The sequence below is a fragment of the Pseudophryne corroboree genome, unplaced genomic scaffold (assembly GCF_028390025.1).
Source record: "Pseudophryne corroboree isolate aPseCor3 unplaced genomic scaffold, aPseCor3.hap2 scaffold_1517, whole genome shotgun sequence".
Lineage (NCBI taxonomy): Eukaryota > Metazoa > Chordata > Amphibia > Anura > Myobatrachidae > Pseudophryne > Pseudophryne corroboree.
Window position 1 is genome coordinate 61,532 of NW_026968149.1, and position 12,715 is coordinate 74,246.

General features: G+C 47.0%; 1 non-coding gene and 1 pseudogene across 1 annotated transcript; both read left to right on the forward strand.

Annotated features, from left to right (window-relative positions):
- The first annotated feature begins 1,296 nt into the window (after positions 1-1,296).
- LOC135000232 (U1 spliceosomal RNA) lies at positions 1,297-1,460 on the forward strand. The gene has a single exon (XR_010202216.1). It is a non-coding gene; the product is annotated as a U1 spliceosomal RNA (small nuclear RNA).
- A 152-nt stretch (positions 1,461-1,612) lies between these two features.
- LOC135000233 (U1 spliceosomal RNA) lies at positions 1,613-1,767 on the forward strand (annotated as a pseudogene).
- Positions 1,768-12,715: the final 10,948 nt, after the last annotated feature.

Genomic DNA, 12,715 nt, shown 5'->3' on the forward strand with positions numbered 1-12,715 from the left:
CCGACACAGAGGTAGCCACAGCCGTGAACTACCGCACTGTACACTGGTTGATAAAGAAATAGTAGTATACTCGTAACAACTAGTATGACTGACTATGACGGTATAAAGAATGAAAAAAAAACCACGGTTAGGTGGTATATATTGTAATACAATTATGGATGGACGGACTGCCTGCCGAGTTCCGACACAGAGGTAGCCACAGCCGTGAACTACCGCACTGTACACTGGTTGATAAAGAGATAGTAGTATACTCGTAACAACTAGTATGACTGACTATGACGGTATAAAGAATGAAAAAAAAACCACGGTTAGGTGGTATATATTATAATACAATTATGGATGGACGGACTGCCTGCCGACTGCCGACACAGAGGTAGCCACAGCCGTGAACTACCGCACTGTACACTGGTTGATAAAGAGATAGTAGTATACTCGTAACAACTAGTATGACACTATGACGGTATAAAGAATGAAAAAAAAACCACGGTTAGGTGGTATATATTATAATAATACAATTATGGATGGACGGACTGCCTGCCGAGTTCCGACACAGAGGTAGCCACAGCCGTGAACTACCGCACTGTACACTGGTTGATAAAGAGATAGTAGTATACTCGTAACAACTAGTATGACTGACTATGACGGTATAAAGAATGAAAAAAAAACCACGGTTAGGTGGTATATATTGTAATACAATTATGGATGGACGGACTGCCTGCCGAGTTCCGACACAGAGGTAGCCACAGCCGTGAACTACCGCACTGTACACTGGTTGATAAAGAGATAGTAGTATACTCGTAACAACTAGTATGACTGACTATGACGGTATAAAGAATGAAAAAAAAACCACGGTTAGGTGGTATATATTGTAATACAATTATGGATGGACGGACTGCCTGCCGAGTTCCGACACAGAGGTAGCCACAGCCGTGAACTACCGCACTGTACACTGGTTGATAAAGAGATAGTAGTATACTCGTAACAACTAGTATGACTGACTATGACGGTATAAAGAATGAAAAAAAAACCACGGTTAGGTGGTATATATTATAATACAATTATGGATGGACGGACTGCCTGCCGACTGCCGACACAGAGGTAGCCACAGCCGTGAACTACCGCACTGTACACTGGTTGATAAAGAGATAGTAGTATACTCGTAACAACTAGTATGACACTATGACGGTATAAAGAATGAAAAAAAAACCACGGTTAGGTTGTGCTGCCTCAGTTGAATCTCCTTTACTTGACAGAGATGTGCCTGAGCAGCGGCCCTCCCCAGCCCTATCCCAAATCATACTTATTTTGCATAGGAGATACCATGGTCATGAAGATTGTTCTCCCAGGGTGAGGTTCATTCATTGCATTCTGGGTATGCTGACCCCTGTGATTTCCCCAAATGTGGGAAACTCGACTGCATTATTTGTGGTAGTGGGGGACTGTGTTTGTGCTTTCCTCTGGTCAGCTCTGGTAAAAGCCAGATTTCTGTGTCTCAGATCTTCCTCTAGCCTTGTTCTTCTTTCGAGAGTTCTCTTGTGCTGCCTCAGTTGGATCTCCTTCACTTGACAGGGGGGTGCCCGAGCAGCGACCCTCCTCAGCTCTTGCCCAACTCCTACTTACCTGCCAGGTATGATCAGGAAGGTGCTTCTCCCAGGGCAAGGCTCACCCATTGCACTCTGGGTGTGCTGCATCTGCGATTTCCCCAAATGTGGGACACTTGACTGCATAATTTGTGTTTCCTCTGGTCGGCTCTCATATAATTCAGATCTCTTTGTCTCAGGTCTCTAATGCTAATGGCTGATTAGAATAAATGCCGTGCAGCTGCCTTGCTGCACGGCCAGAGAGCAGGTGAATATCTTAATTTCCTAAAGCCTAGCAACGGGGAATGCGGTCCGCCAGTGGCGTCCCCGTTGCTAGGGTCCGTGCGGCTCAGCGCGCCCGGCGTCTAGCGTTGCTAGGGAGCCGGCGGCTGTACGTGCACGGCATCTCTAGTTGCTAGGCGCCGGGCCGCGCAGACCATCAAGCGGACCCCGGCGCCAAACAGTACCCCCCCCTTGAGGAGGGGTCAAGGAACCCCTAAAGCCAGGTTTCTGAGGAAATTCCCGAAAAAATGCCCTCTTGAGCCTCGGGGCATGAAGATCCTTATCCAGGACCCAAGACCTTTCCTCCGGACCATAGCCTTTCCAGTGAACCAGAAAATACAGCCGATCCCGGGACAATTTGGAATCGAGAACCTTCTCTACCAAGAACTCCTGTTGTCCCTGTACATCTACTGGAGATCTACCCTGAGAGATCTTCCGAGGAAATCTACTGGAAGAAACGTATTGTTTCAACAGGGAACAATGAAACGTATTTCCAATCCGGAGAGATCTTGGTAAACGTAACCGAAAGGCAACTGGGTTGACTCTTTTAATAATAAGAAATGGCCCAATAAATTTGGGTCCCAGTCTAGCTGAGGATTGTCGAAGCCTGATGTTGCGAGTCGACAACCACACCCTATCTCCCACCTTAAAAGTGCAAGGACGTCGGAGCCTGTCAGAAAATTTCTTCTCTCGAAAGGCCGCTTTTCTGAGAGCAAGGTGCACCTTTTTCCAAATGGCTCTGAGATGGGAGGTTAAGGTAAGCGAGGAGACTGAGGAATGATGAAAAAAAGAATTAGCTCTGGGGTGAAAACCAAAAACTGAAAAGAATGGAGACTCTTTAGTGGAGGAATGACAAGAATTATTGTAAGCAAATTCAGCCAACGGAAGAAACTCGGACCAATCATTCTGGAGTTTGGCTGAATACAAGCGCAAATATTGTTTCAATGATTGGTTAACTCGTTCGGTTTGCCCGTTGGATTGTGGGTGGTAACCGGATGTTAACGACAATTTCATCTTCAATGAGGCACAAAAACATTTCCAGAATTGTGCGATGAATTGTGGACCCCGATCAGAAACAATATCAGTAGGCAACCCATGAAGCCTGAATACATGGCGGAGAAACAAAACTGCCAACCCTTGGGCAGAAGGCAATCGGGGAAGAGCAATAAAATGAGCCATTTTACTAAAACGGTCCACTACCACCCATATGACTCGGAATCCGGCTGAAAGGGGAAGGTCAACCACAAAATCCATAGAAATATGAGACCATGGCCTGAGAGGAACATTTAAGGGCATAAGTTGCCCGATGGGCAAGGAACGGGGAACCTTATGCTGTGCACAAACCTGACATGAATAAACAAATTCCTTGACGTCTTTAGAAAGACCAGGCCACCATACTGAGCGAGAGACTAACTCCAATGTCTTAGAGACTCCTGGATGCCCTGAAACTTTGTTATCATGGAATTCCGTTAAAACAGTAACTCTCAAAAACTCAGGGACGTAAAGACGACCAGCAGGAGTAATTCTAGGAGCTTGGTGTTGAAGCTGTTTTAACTGGGTAAATAAATCTTGTGTGAGGCCCGCCCAGATGACCGAAGATGGAAGTATGGGGGTAACAGGATTGTTATTGTGAACCGGAAGAAAGCTATGTGACAGGGCATCAGCCTTAGTATTCTTGGAACCAGGCCTGAAAGTGATTATAAATTTGAAACGCGTAAAAAATAATGCCCAACGTGCCTGCCGGGCATTAAGCCGCTTAGCCGATTCAATGTATTGCAGGTTCTTATGGTCAGTCAATACCGAAATAGTATGTTTTGCTCCCTCCAGCCAATGCCTCCACTCCTCGAAAGCCCATTTTACCGCCAGTAACTCCCGATTACCAACGTCATAGTTGGATTCAGCGGAGGAGAATTTCCTGGACATAAAGGCACAAGGATGTAACTCCAGAGACTCCGGATCCTTTTGAGAAAGGATAGCCCCCACTCCAACCTCCAAGGCATCAACCTCCACCACAAAGGGCAATTCCGGATTAGGATGTCTGAGGACTGGAGCCGAGACAAAGGCTTGTTTCAAGGCCCGGAAGGACAACTCAGCTTCATGCGACCAGTTGGTAGGATCCGCTCCTTTCTTTGTCAGAGCTACAATGGGAGCAACCAGGTCAGAAAAAGAATGAATGAACCTCCTATAATAATTCGCAAACCCTAAAAAACGCTTAATTGCTTTTAAATTGGTGGGTTGCGCCCAACTAAGGATGGCCTGGAGTTTCTTTGGTTCCATGGAAAATCCCTGAGGGGAAATTATGTACCCTAAAAAAGATACTTCCGTGACATGAAACTCACACTTCTCCAGCTTGGCATATAAATGATTCTCACATAACTTTTGAAGAACCAGACGCACCTGGGTAACATGTTGTTCCATTGATTTAGAAAAAATCAGGATGTCGTCTAAGTAAACGACCACGAATTTCCCTAGGAAGTCACGGAGCACATCGTTAATGAGGTCTTGAAAAACTGCCGGAGCATTGGACAGGCCGAACGGCATCACCAGGTATTCGTAGTGACCCGACTGAGTACTGAAGGCCGTTTTCCACTCATCTCCAGATTTAATTCGGATGAGGTTGTACGCTCCTCTAAGGTCAATTTTAGAAAAAATCACAGCAGAACGTAACTGATCAAAGAGTACAGAAATCAACGGCAAAGGATAGGTGTTTTTAACTGAGATCTTATTCAGGGCTCTAAAATCAATGCAAGGTCTAAGCGAGCCATCCTTTTTCTCCACAAAGAAGAAGCCTGCACTTAAAGGAGATTTTGATGGTCTAATAAATCCTTTCTCAAGGCTCTCCTTTACATAATCATTCATAGCCGCAGTTTCTGGCCCGGATAATGCATATAATCTTCCCTTTGGCAATGCGGCACCAGGAATTAACTCAATAGCACAATCATAAGGCCGATGGGGAGGCAGAATGTCCGCATTGCCTTTGGAGAAAACATCAGCAAACTCCTGGTATTCCACCGGAATGAGTTCTGGAATGATAGCTGCTACTCTGACTGGAAACGTGATACATTCCTTATCACAAAAAGTACCCCAATGTGAAATCTCCCCCGACCGCCAATCAATGGTGGGATTATGAAAGGCCAGCCAAGGGTGACCCAGAACAACTGGAACTGCTGGGCAATATGTAAGAAAGAACTCGATTTTCTCGGAATGTAGAGCTCCTACTGTAAGTAGTGCAGGGGGTGTACGGAGAGAAATAATCCCATTAGACAGCGGACTCCCATCTAAGCCATGCATGGTGACACACCTACCCAAAGGTAACTGAGGAATGCCTAAGGCCTTAGCCCAAGTTAAATCCATAAAGTTTCCTGCAGCTCCACTGTCAACAAAAGCCGACACCGAAGAACTGAGGCTGCCAAAGGAAACTTTAACTGGGACTAAAAGGGAGTTATTCGAGGAGATAAGCTGCAGACCTAGGTGAACCCCCTCACAATTCACCTAGTCAAAGCGTTTCCCGACTTGTTCGGACAATTACGAGCAAAATGTCCCTTACCCCCACAGTACAGACAAAGACCAGAATTTTGCCTTCTGGCTCTTTCTTCAGGAGACAGCCGGGAGAGACCCATCTGCATGGTCTCCTCTACGTCTTCAGGAATGGAATTTACACACGGACTTGACCTTACAGGTGCTCCTTTTTCAGCCCTCCGCTCTCTGAGACGACGATCAATCTTAATAGAAAGCTCCATGAGTTTATCGAGAGTCTCAGGAGCGGGGTACTGAAGGAGACTGTCTTTTATAGACTCTGATAAGCCGAGGCGAAACTGACTGCGCAGGGCTGGGTCATTCCAGCCACAGTCGTTCGACCAACGGCGAAACTCCGTACAATAAACCTCTGCAGGATTTCTACCCTGTCTGAGAGCGCGCAACTGACTTTCAGCGGACGCCTCTCTATCAGGGTCATCATACAAGAGCCCTAAAGACTCAAAAAAAGCGTCAACTGACAACAATGCCGGATCCTCTGCTCTTAAACCAAATGCCCAGGTCTGAGGATCCCCCTGGAGCAAAGAAATAATAAACCCGACCCGCTGAGATTCAGTACCCGAGGAAGTCGGTCTTAAACGAAAATAAAGTTTACAGGATTCTTTAAAATTAAAAATCTCTTTTCTATCACCAGAAAAACGGTCAGGCAAATGCATCTTTGGTTCAGGGACTACCCTTGGGGAAGCTCGCAAAAGATCTTCCTGCGACTTCACCCGAAGAGAAAGATCCTGAACCATCTGAGTAAGTTCTTGAATCTGGCTGACTAAGAGCTGACCAGGATTTGGCACTAAACCTGTTGGATTCATGAGGCCGATAAACTCTCACAAAACTGAATGAGAAAAAATTAAACCCCGTTTAATTTTAAGTTTTGGTATGGCCGGTAATAATGTTATGATTCCAGCACTCTGGTCAGAGAAGATCTTATGGCAAGGACTGGAGCACTGGAACGGAATGCTGGGGAAGGGAGCAGGACAGGAAAATAGCCCCTGGCGCCCTAACTCTGTTGTCTTACCCGTGTTGTCAGAAATCCCCTGCGAGACTATGGTTTCTTGAGCCCTTGGCAGCCGCGTTTGAAGGGCGGATTATGTCTGCCCAACTTCGATGCCCCCCGGTCTTAATGAGAGACAAAGGGAAACCCGAGACAGGGTGATAACAAGAGGCCCTCTAACTAAACAACCAGGCCAGGGGCTAAGCAAACTCAAAACTATAATATGTGCGGAGAAACCGCCAGGAAAAAGGACAACCAAAATATCCACTTGTCCAATTCTCCTACCCGGCACCGCTAAGTACCAGAGAGGACTTGTGGAAGCGGAACCCTCCGCAAATGCTCCAAACACAAAATATAAAAGGTAAAGCGGCTGAGCCGCAACACACGGCAGAGCCGCAACTCACGAACACCACTGGATATAAAACGGTGATCAGTCAGGACTCCAGGGAACCAAACGACCTCTTGGGATGAGATGACAACTCCCGAATACCGGACTTCTGCGGACTGGAATGACCGGATACAGCAGGACTGGAAACAGACTCTCAGCAAACAAAGGCAGCATGCAGGAAGCTATTACCGGCGTCTGTGAGAAGCCCTGGGAGTGTATTTAACAAGGAGTCCTCCAATCAGCTGCTAAAGGCTGATTAGAATAAATGCCGTGCAGCTGCCTTGCTGCACGGCCAGAGAGCAGGTGAATATCTTAATTTCCTAAAGCCTAGCAACGGGGAACGCGGTCCGCCAGTGGCGTCCCCGTTGCTAGGGTCCGTGCGGCTCAGCGCGCCCGGCGTCTAGCGTTGCTAGGGAGCCGGCGGCTGTACGTGCACGGCGTCTCTAGTTGCTAGGCGCCGGGCCGCGCAGACCATCAAGCGGACCCCGGCGCCTAACAGTATGACTCCCAAAAACAACAACCGCGTCATTGGGACCAACTGCGATTTTGGCAAGTTTAGGAGCCAACCATGTTGTTGAAGAACTGTCAGGGAGAGTAGATGTTTTGCACCAACTGGTCCCTGGATCTCGCCTTTATCAGGAGATCATCCAAGTACGGCATAATTGTGACTCCTTGCTTGCGAAGGAGAACCATCATTTCCACCATCACCCTGGTGAAAATCCTCGGAGCCGTGGACAGACCAAACGGCAACGTCTGAAATTGGTAATGACAATCCTGAATTGCAAACCTCAGGTAGCTTGATGCAGTGGCTAAACGGGAACATGTAATTAGGCATCCTTATGTCTACCAAAACCATGAAATCTCCTTCCTCCGGACTGGAGATCCCTACCCTGAGAGATTCCATCTTGAAATTGAATTTCTTTAGGTAGAAATTGAGGGATTTCAGATTTAAGATTGGTCTGACTGAGCCGTCCGGCTTCGGGAGCACGAAGAGGCTTGAATAAAAACCTTCTCCCTGCTGACTAAGGCCGATTTGAACAATCGGTGAGGGGGAACGTCTTGAAACCCCAGTTTGTACCCTTGTGACACTATTTGTAAAACCCACGAGTCCAGGTCCAAATTAATCCAGAACTGACTGAAGTGTTTTAGACGTGCCCCCACTGGTGTGGGCTCCTGCAAGAGAGCCCCAGCGTCATGCAGTGGATTTGGCAGAAGCAGAGGACGATCTCTGCTCCTGCGATCTTGAAGAGGCTACAGACCTCTTCCCTCTTCTCCTTCCTCTACCTGCAAAGAAAGGGGAATCTTAACTTCTTGCATATCTATTGGGACAAAATGACTGCGTTAGACAATGATGCGTCTTCATCCGTTGAGAGGGAACATAGGGCAAGAAGGTTGACTTACCTGCGGGAGCTGCCGAGATCAAATTAACTAGGCAGTCACCAAACAAGGCTTCACCTTCATAGGGAAGAGACTCCCTTTCTTCTTGGAGTCAGCATCAGCATTCCCTTGGTGAATCCACAATGCCCTCCTATCCGAGACTGCCATGAAATTGGCCCGTGAACTCAAGAGTCCTATATCCCTTGCAGTCGTAAGTATGCTGCAGTGTCCTTGATATGATCCAACGTAAGGATTATCCCATCTCTCCAAGATATCTATATCGGAAGACAAGGTATTCGACCAATTCTTGAATACTACTACTCACCCATGCGCATGTAATGGCAGGTCTAAGTAATGTACCCGTGGTTACATAACTAGAAATAATGTAGCTTCCTGCATACGATCCGCTGGATTTGTGACAGGGCCCCGTGCAGAACAGGGGGTGACTCCCACTTTATTCTGTCCGCAGCAGGAAATGAATAAACAATCGGAAACCTTTTGGGGATTTGAAGCCATCTTGTCGAGCTGGCCCAGACTTTCTCAAACAGAGATGGAGAAACGTTACATCAGCTTTCATTATATATCTATATATACATACATATAGACCCCTTTGTCAGGAACAGCAGGGTCCTCAGTGATGTTAATATGTCCTTAATATCCACAATCATGTACTGAATGCTCCTTGCCAATATTGGATCTAATCAGGAAATATTATGGTCGACATAGGAATCAGTATCCGAGTCAGTATCAGTGTGTAGTAACATTTTTGCGGGCCTGAGGGAAAAGAAGCATAGCCATGAACATCACATCTATTCTCTACGTCTGTGTCTGGGACACAGATTTATCCAACCTCACTCTGATATTATTGAAACTTTCACCCAGTCAGTTATTGGTGGTGCCAACAGGGCCACCATCATATGTCTGCATTCCTAATATAGTTTCCTCTTGGGAAAAACATTCAGCCACCGACATGTTGACACACATGTACCAAGTACCCACAGACACATCGGCTTATGGGGGATAGACCTACAGTAAATCTGTCAGAGGGACAGAGAGGATTTTTCAGCTCACAACCCAGCGCCAAAAGTACACAGTCTGGGAAATAATAAACTCTATAGTGATAGACTTGTAACGCTCTATAGATGTGCTGGTGAGGTGAGGAAGAAGCCCCGCCGCTGTAATGGCACGCTTCTGTCCCGCTCAGAAACAAATAATTAATTACGCTGGCGGGGTAAGGACAGTGCCCAGGCACTAATGTCCACTTTTGCCAGCCTTTTGTGAGGAATTTATGCTGCCCAGGGTGCCCCCCCCCACCCACCCACATGCCCTGCACCCTGCAGTGCCTGTGTTTGTGTGGAAGCATGGCGCACAGCATTCCGCTCGCTGCGTGGTACCTCAGAATGCCATCACTGGAGAAGAAGTCTTCTGTTCTTCTGCTACTCGCCTGTCTTCTGACTTCTGGCTCTGTAAGGGGGTGATGGCAGGCTACGGGAGTGGGCATCTAGGCGTACCCAGCGATCAGCACCCTCAGGAGCTAATGGTGTCCTGTCAGCCAGAAGCAGAGCCATTGAACTCACTAGAAGTTGGTCATACTTCTCTCCCCTAAGTTCCACGAAGCAGGGAGACTGTTGCCAGCAGCCTCCCTGAAAATAAGAAAAACTAACATAAGTCTTTTCAGAGAAACTCAGTAGAGCTCCCCTGTAGTGCATCCAGTCTCACTGGGCACAATTCTAAAACTGGAGTCTGGAGGAGGGGTATAGAGGGAGGAGACAGTTCACACCCTTTGAAAGTCTTAAAGTGCCCATGTCTCCTGCGGATCCCGTCTATACCCCATGGTTCTTAATGTGATCCCAGCATCCTCTAGGACGTATGAGAAAACAAATAACGCACATACGAGGAGGAGAGAACAAAGGAAGCTATAAGGAGGGGAGGGGAGGGGAGGGGAGGGGGGGGGGGGGGGAGGTAAGGTAGTAAAGGGATATTGGATAAACTACAACCTTATACATATTCATTAATGTACCAGTAGTTAGAAGTAGAAGAGCTCTAACAGAAACCACAAAGCTTATCTAAAGCCACACCACACTGGATATGCCCAATCTCATTTGATCTTTGAAGCAAAGCAGTATTGGACTTTGTTACTACCAAGCAGTCTCCCATCCATGTATTATCAGATTCTTTAGGTGTTTTTAAACTACCAACACCCTTTTCTTGGTACTGTACATTTAATTTTTACACATATTCTTTTATGTACCAGAAGTTAGAAGTAGAAGAGCTCTAACAGAAACCACGAGCTCATCTACAGCCACAGCACACTGGATTTGCCCAATCTCTCCTGATCATGGAAGCTGAGCAGTGTTGGTCCTGGTTTTAGTACTTGGATGGGAGACCACCAGGAAATACCAGGAGCTGTGTGTATTTTTACAAAACCAACACCGTTCTCTTGATGCATTCCATTTTGAAACATTGGGGCAGATCTATTAAGCCTGGGGAACTGATAAAGTGCAAGGTGATAAAGTACCAGCCAGTCAGCTCCTAACTGTCATTTTTCAAACCCAGCCTGTGACATGGCAATTAGGAGCTGATTGGCTGGTACTTTATCACCATGCAAATTATCATTTCACCAGGTTTAATAAATCGTCCGCTTATTCATTTATGTACGAGTAGTTAGAAGTAGAACTCTAACAGAAACCACTAAGCTCATCTACAGCCACACCACACTGTATATGCCCAATATCACCTGATCTTAGGCCTGGTTTGTTCTTGGATGTGAGACCACCTGGGAATACCAGGTGCTGTAGGTAGTTTTATACTACCAACACCGTTCTCTTGATGCATTCTATTTTGAAACTTATTCATTGATGTAGAAGTTAGAAACAGCAAAAATCATCTACAGCCGCATCACACTGGATATGTCCAATCCAGTGGCGTAACTAGAAATTTTTCTCCCCCAAGCCAAAAAATTCTTCGGCGCCCCCCCCCCCCCCCCTTCATGCTCCATAATTGGGAGCAAGAAAGGGATAAATATGCGCGCGCCTAAGGCGCGCGCGTCAAAAAAGGGGCGTGGTTTTGTTGGAGTGGGCGTGGTTTCGCATAAAGGGGCGTGGCATTGCAGGAAAAGACTACCTTATACCCCAGTTTTGCAACCTGCACGCCCATACGTTTGCCACCACAGGAAAGAAAAATAATCCTGATTCATGCCCCTTACATTATTTGTCATTTTTCCTCCTTATAGTAATGCCCAGTATACATTATGCCACATACTGCAATGGCCCTTAGACATTATGCCGCACACAATAATGCACGACACAATATGCACACACTGTAATGCCCCCGACACATTATGCCACACACCGTAATGTCTGTGACACATTATGCCACACACCGTAATGCCTGTGACACATTATGACAGGAATCGCAATGCCCGTTATACATTATGCTTCACACTGCAATGCCCCTGATACATTATAGCACATACAATGTCTGTGACACATTATGACACACACCGCAATGTCTGTGATACATTATGCCACACACTGCAATGCCCAATACATTATAGCACATACAATGCCTGTGACACATTATGCCACACACTGCAATGACCTTGAGACATTATACCACAATGCCCGTGATATAGTATACCATACACCGTAATGCCTGTGACACATACCGCAATGCCCTGCCCGTTATACCCTATGCCACACATCGCAATGCCCGTTATGTATTATGCCACACTGCAATGACCCTGAGACATTATACCACATACCACAATGCCCGTGATATAGTATACCACACACCGTAATGCCTGACACATTATGACACACACCGCAATGTCCGTGATACATTATGCCACACACTGCAATGACCCTGAGACATTATACCACATATCACAATGCCCGCGATATAGTATACCATACACCGTAATGCCTGCGACACATTATGACACACACCGCAATGTCCGTGATACATTATGCCACACACCGTAATGCCCATTACACATTAAGTCCTACAGTAAGGCTTCTAATTACTTTTCAATTACCTGCTCGTTGTCAGGGGTTTCATGCACTGGGTGTCATGCTCGTTGCCAGGGGTTTCATGCTCTTGGTTCCATGCACGGTGCCAGGGGTTTTCATGCTCAGGGTGTCATGCTCGTTGCCAGGGGTTTCATGCACTGGGTGTCATGCTCGTTGCCAGGTGTTTCATGCACTGGGTGTCATGCTCGTTGCCAGATGTTTCATGCACTGGGTGTCATGCTCGTTGCTAGGAGGTAGTCCTTGTTGCTAGGGCTGTGCTCCCAGTGCCACATATGTCCCCAGTGCCAGATATTCCCCCACGGTGCCAGGTACTTACATGCCCCAGTGCCAAATATAGTCGTCCCCCCCATGTGCCAGGTACACATATGCCCCCAGTGCCAGATATTCCCCCCCAGTGCCATATATGCCCCCAGTGCCAGATATTCCCCCCAGTGCCATATATGCCCCCCGTGCCATATATGCCCCCAGTGCCAGATACCCCCCCCAGTGCCATATATGCCCCCAGTGCCAGATATTCCCCCCCAGTGCCATATAT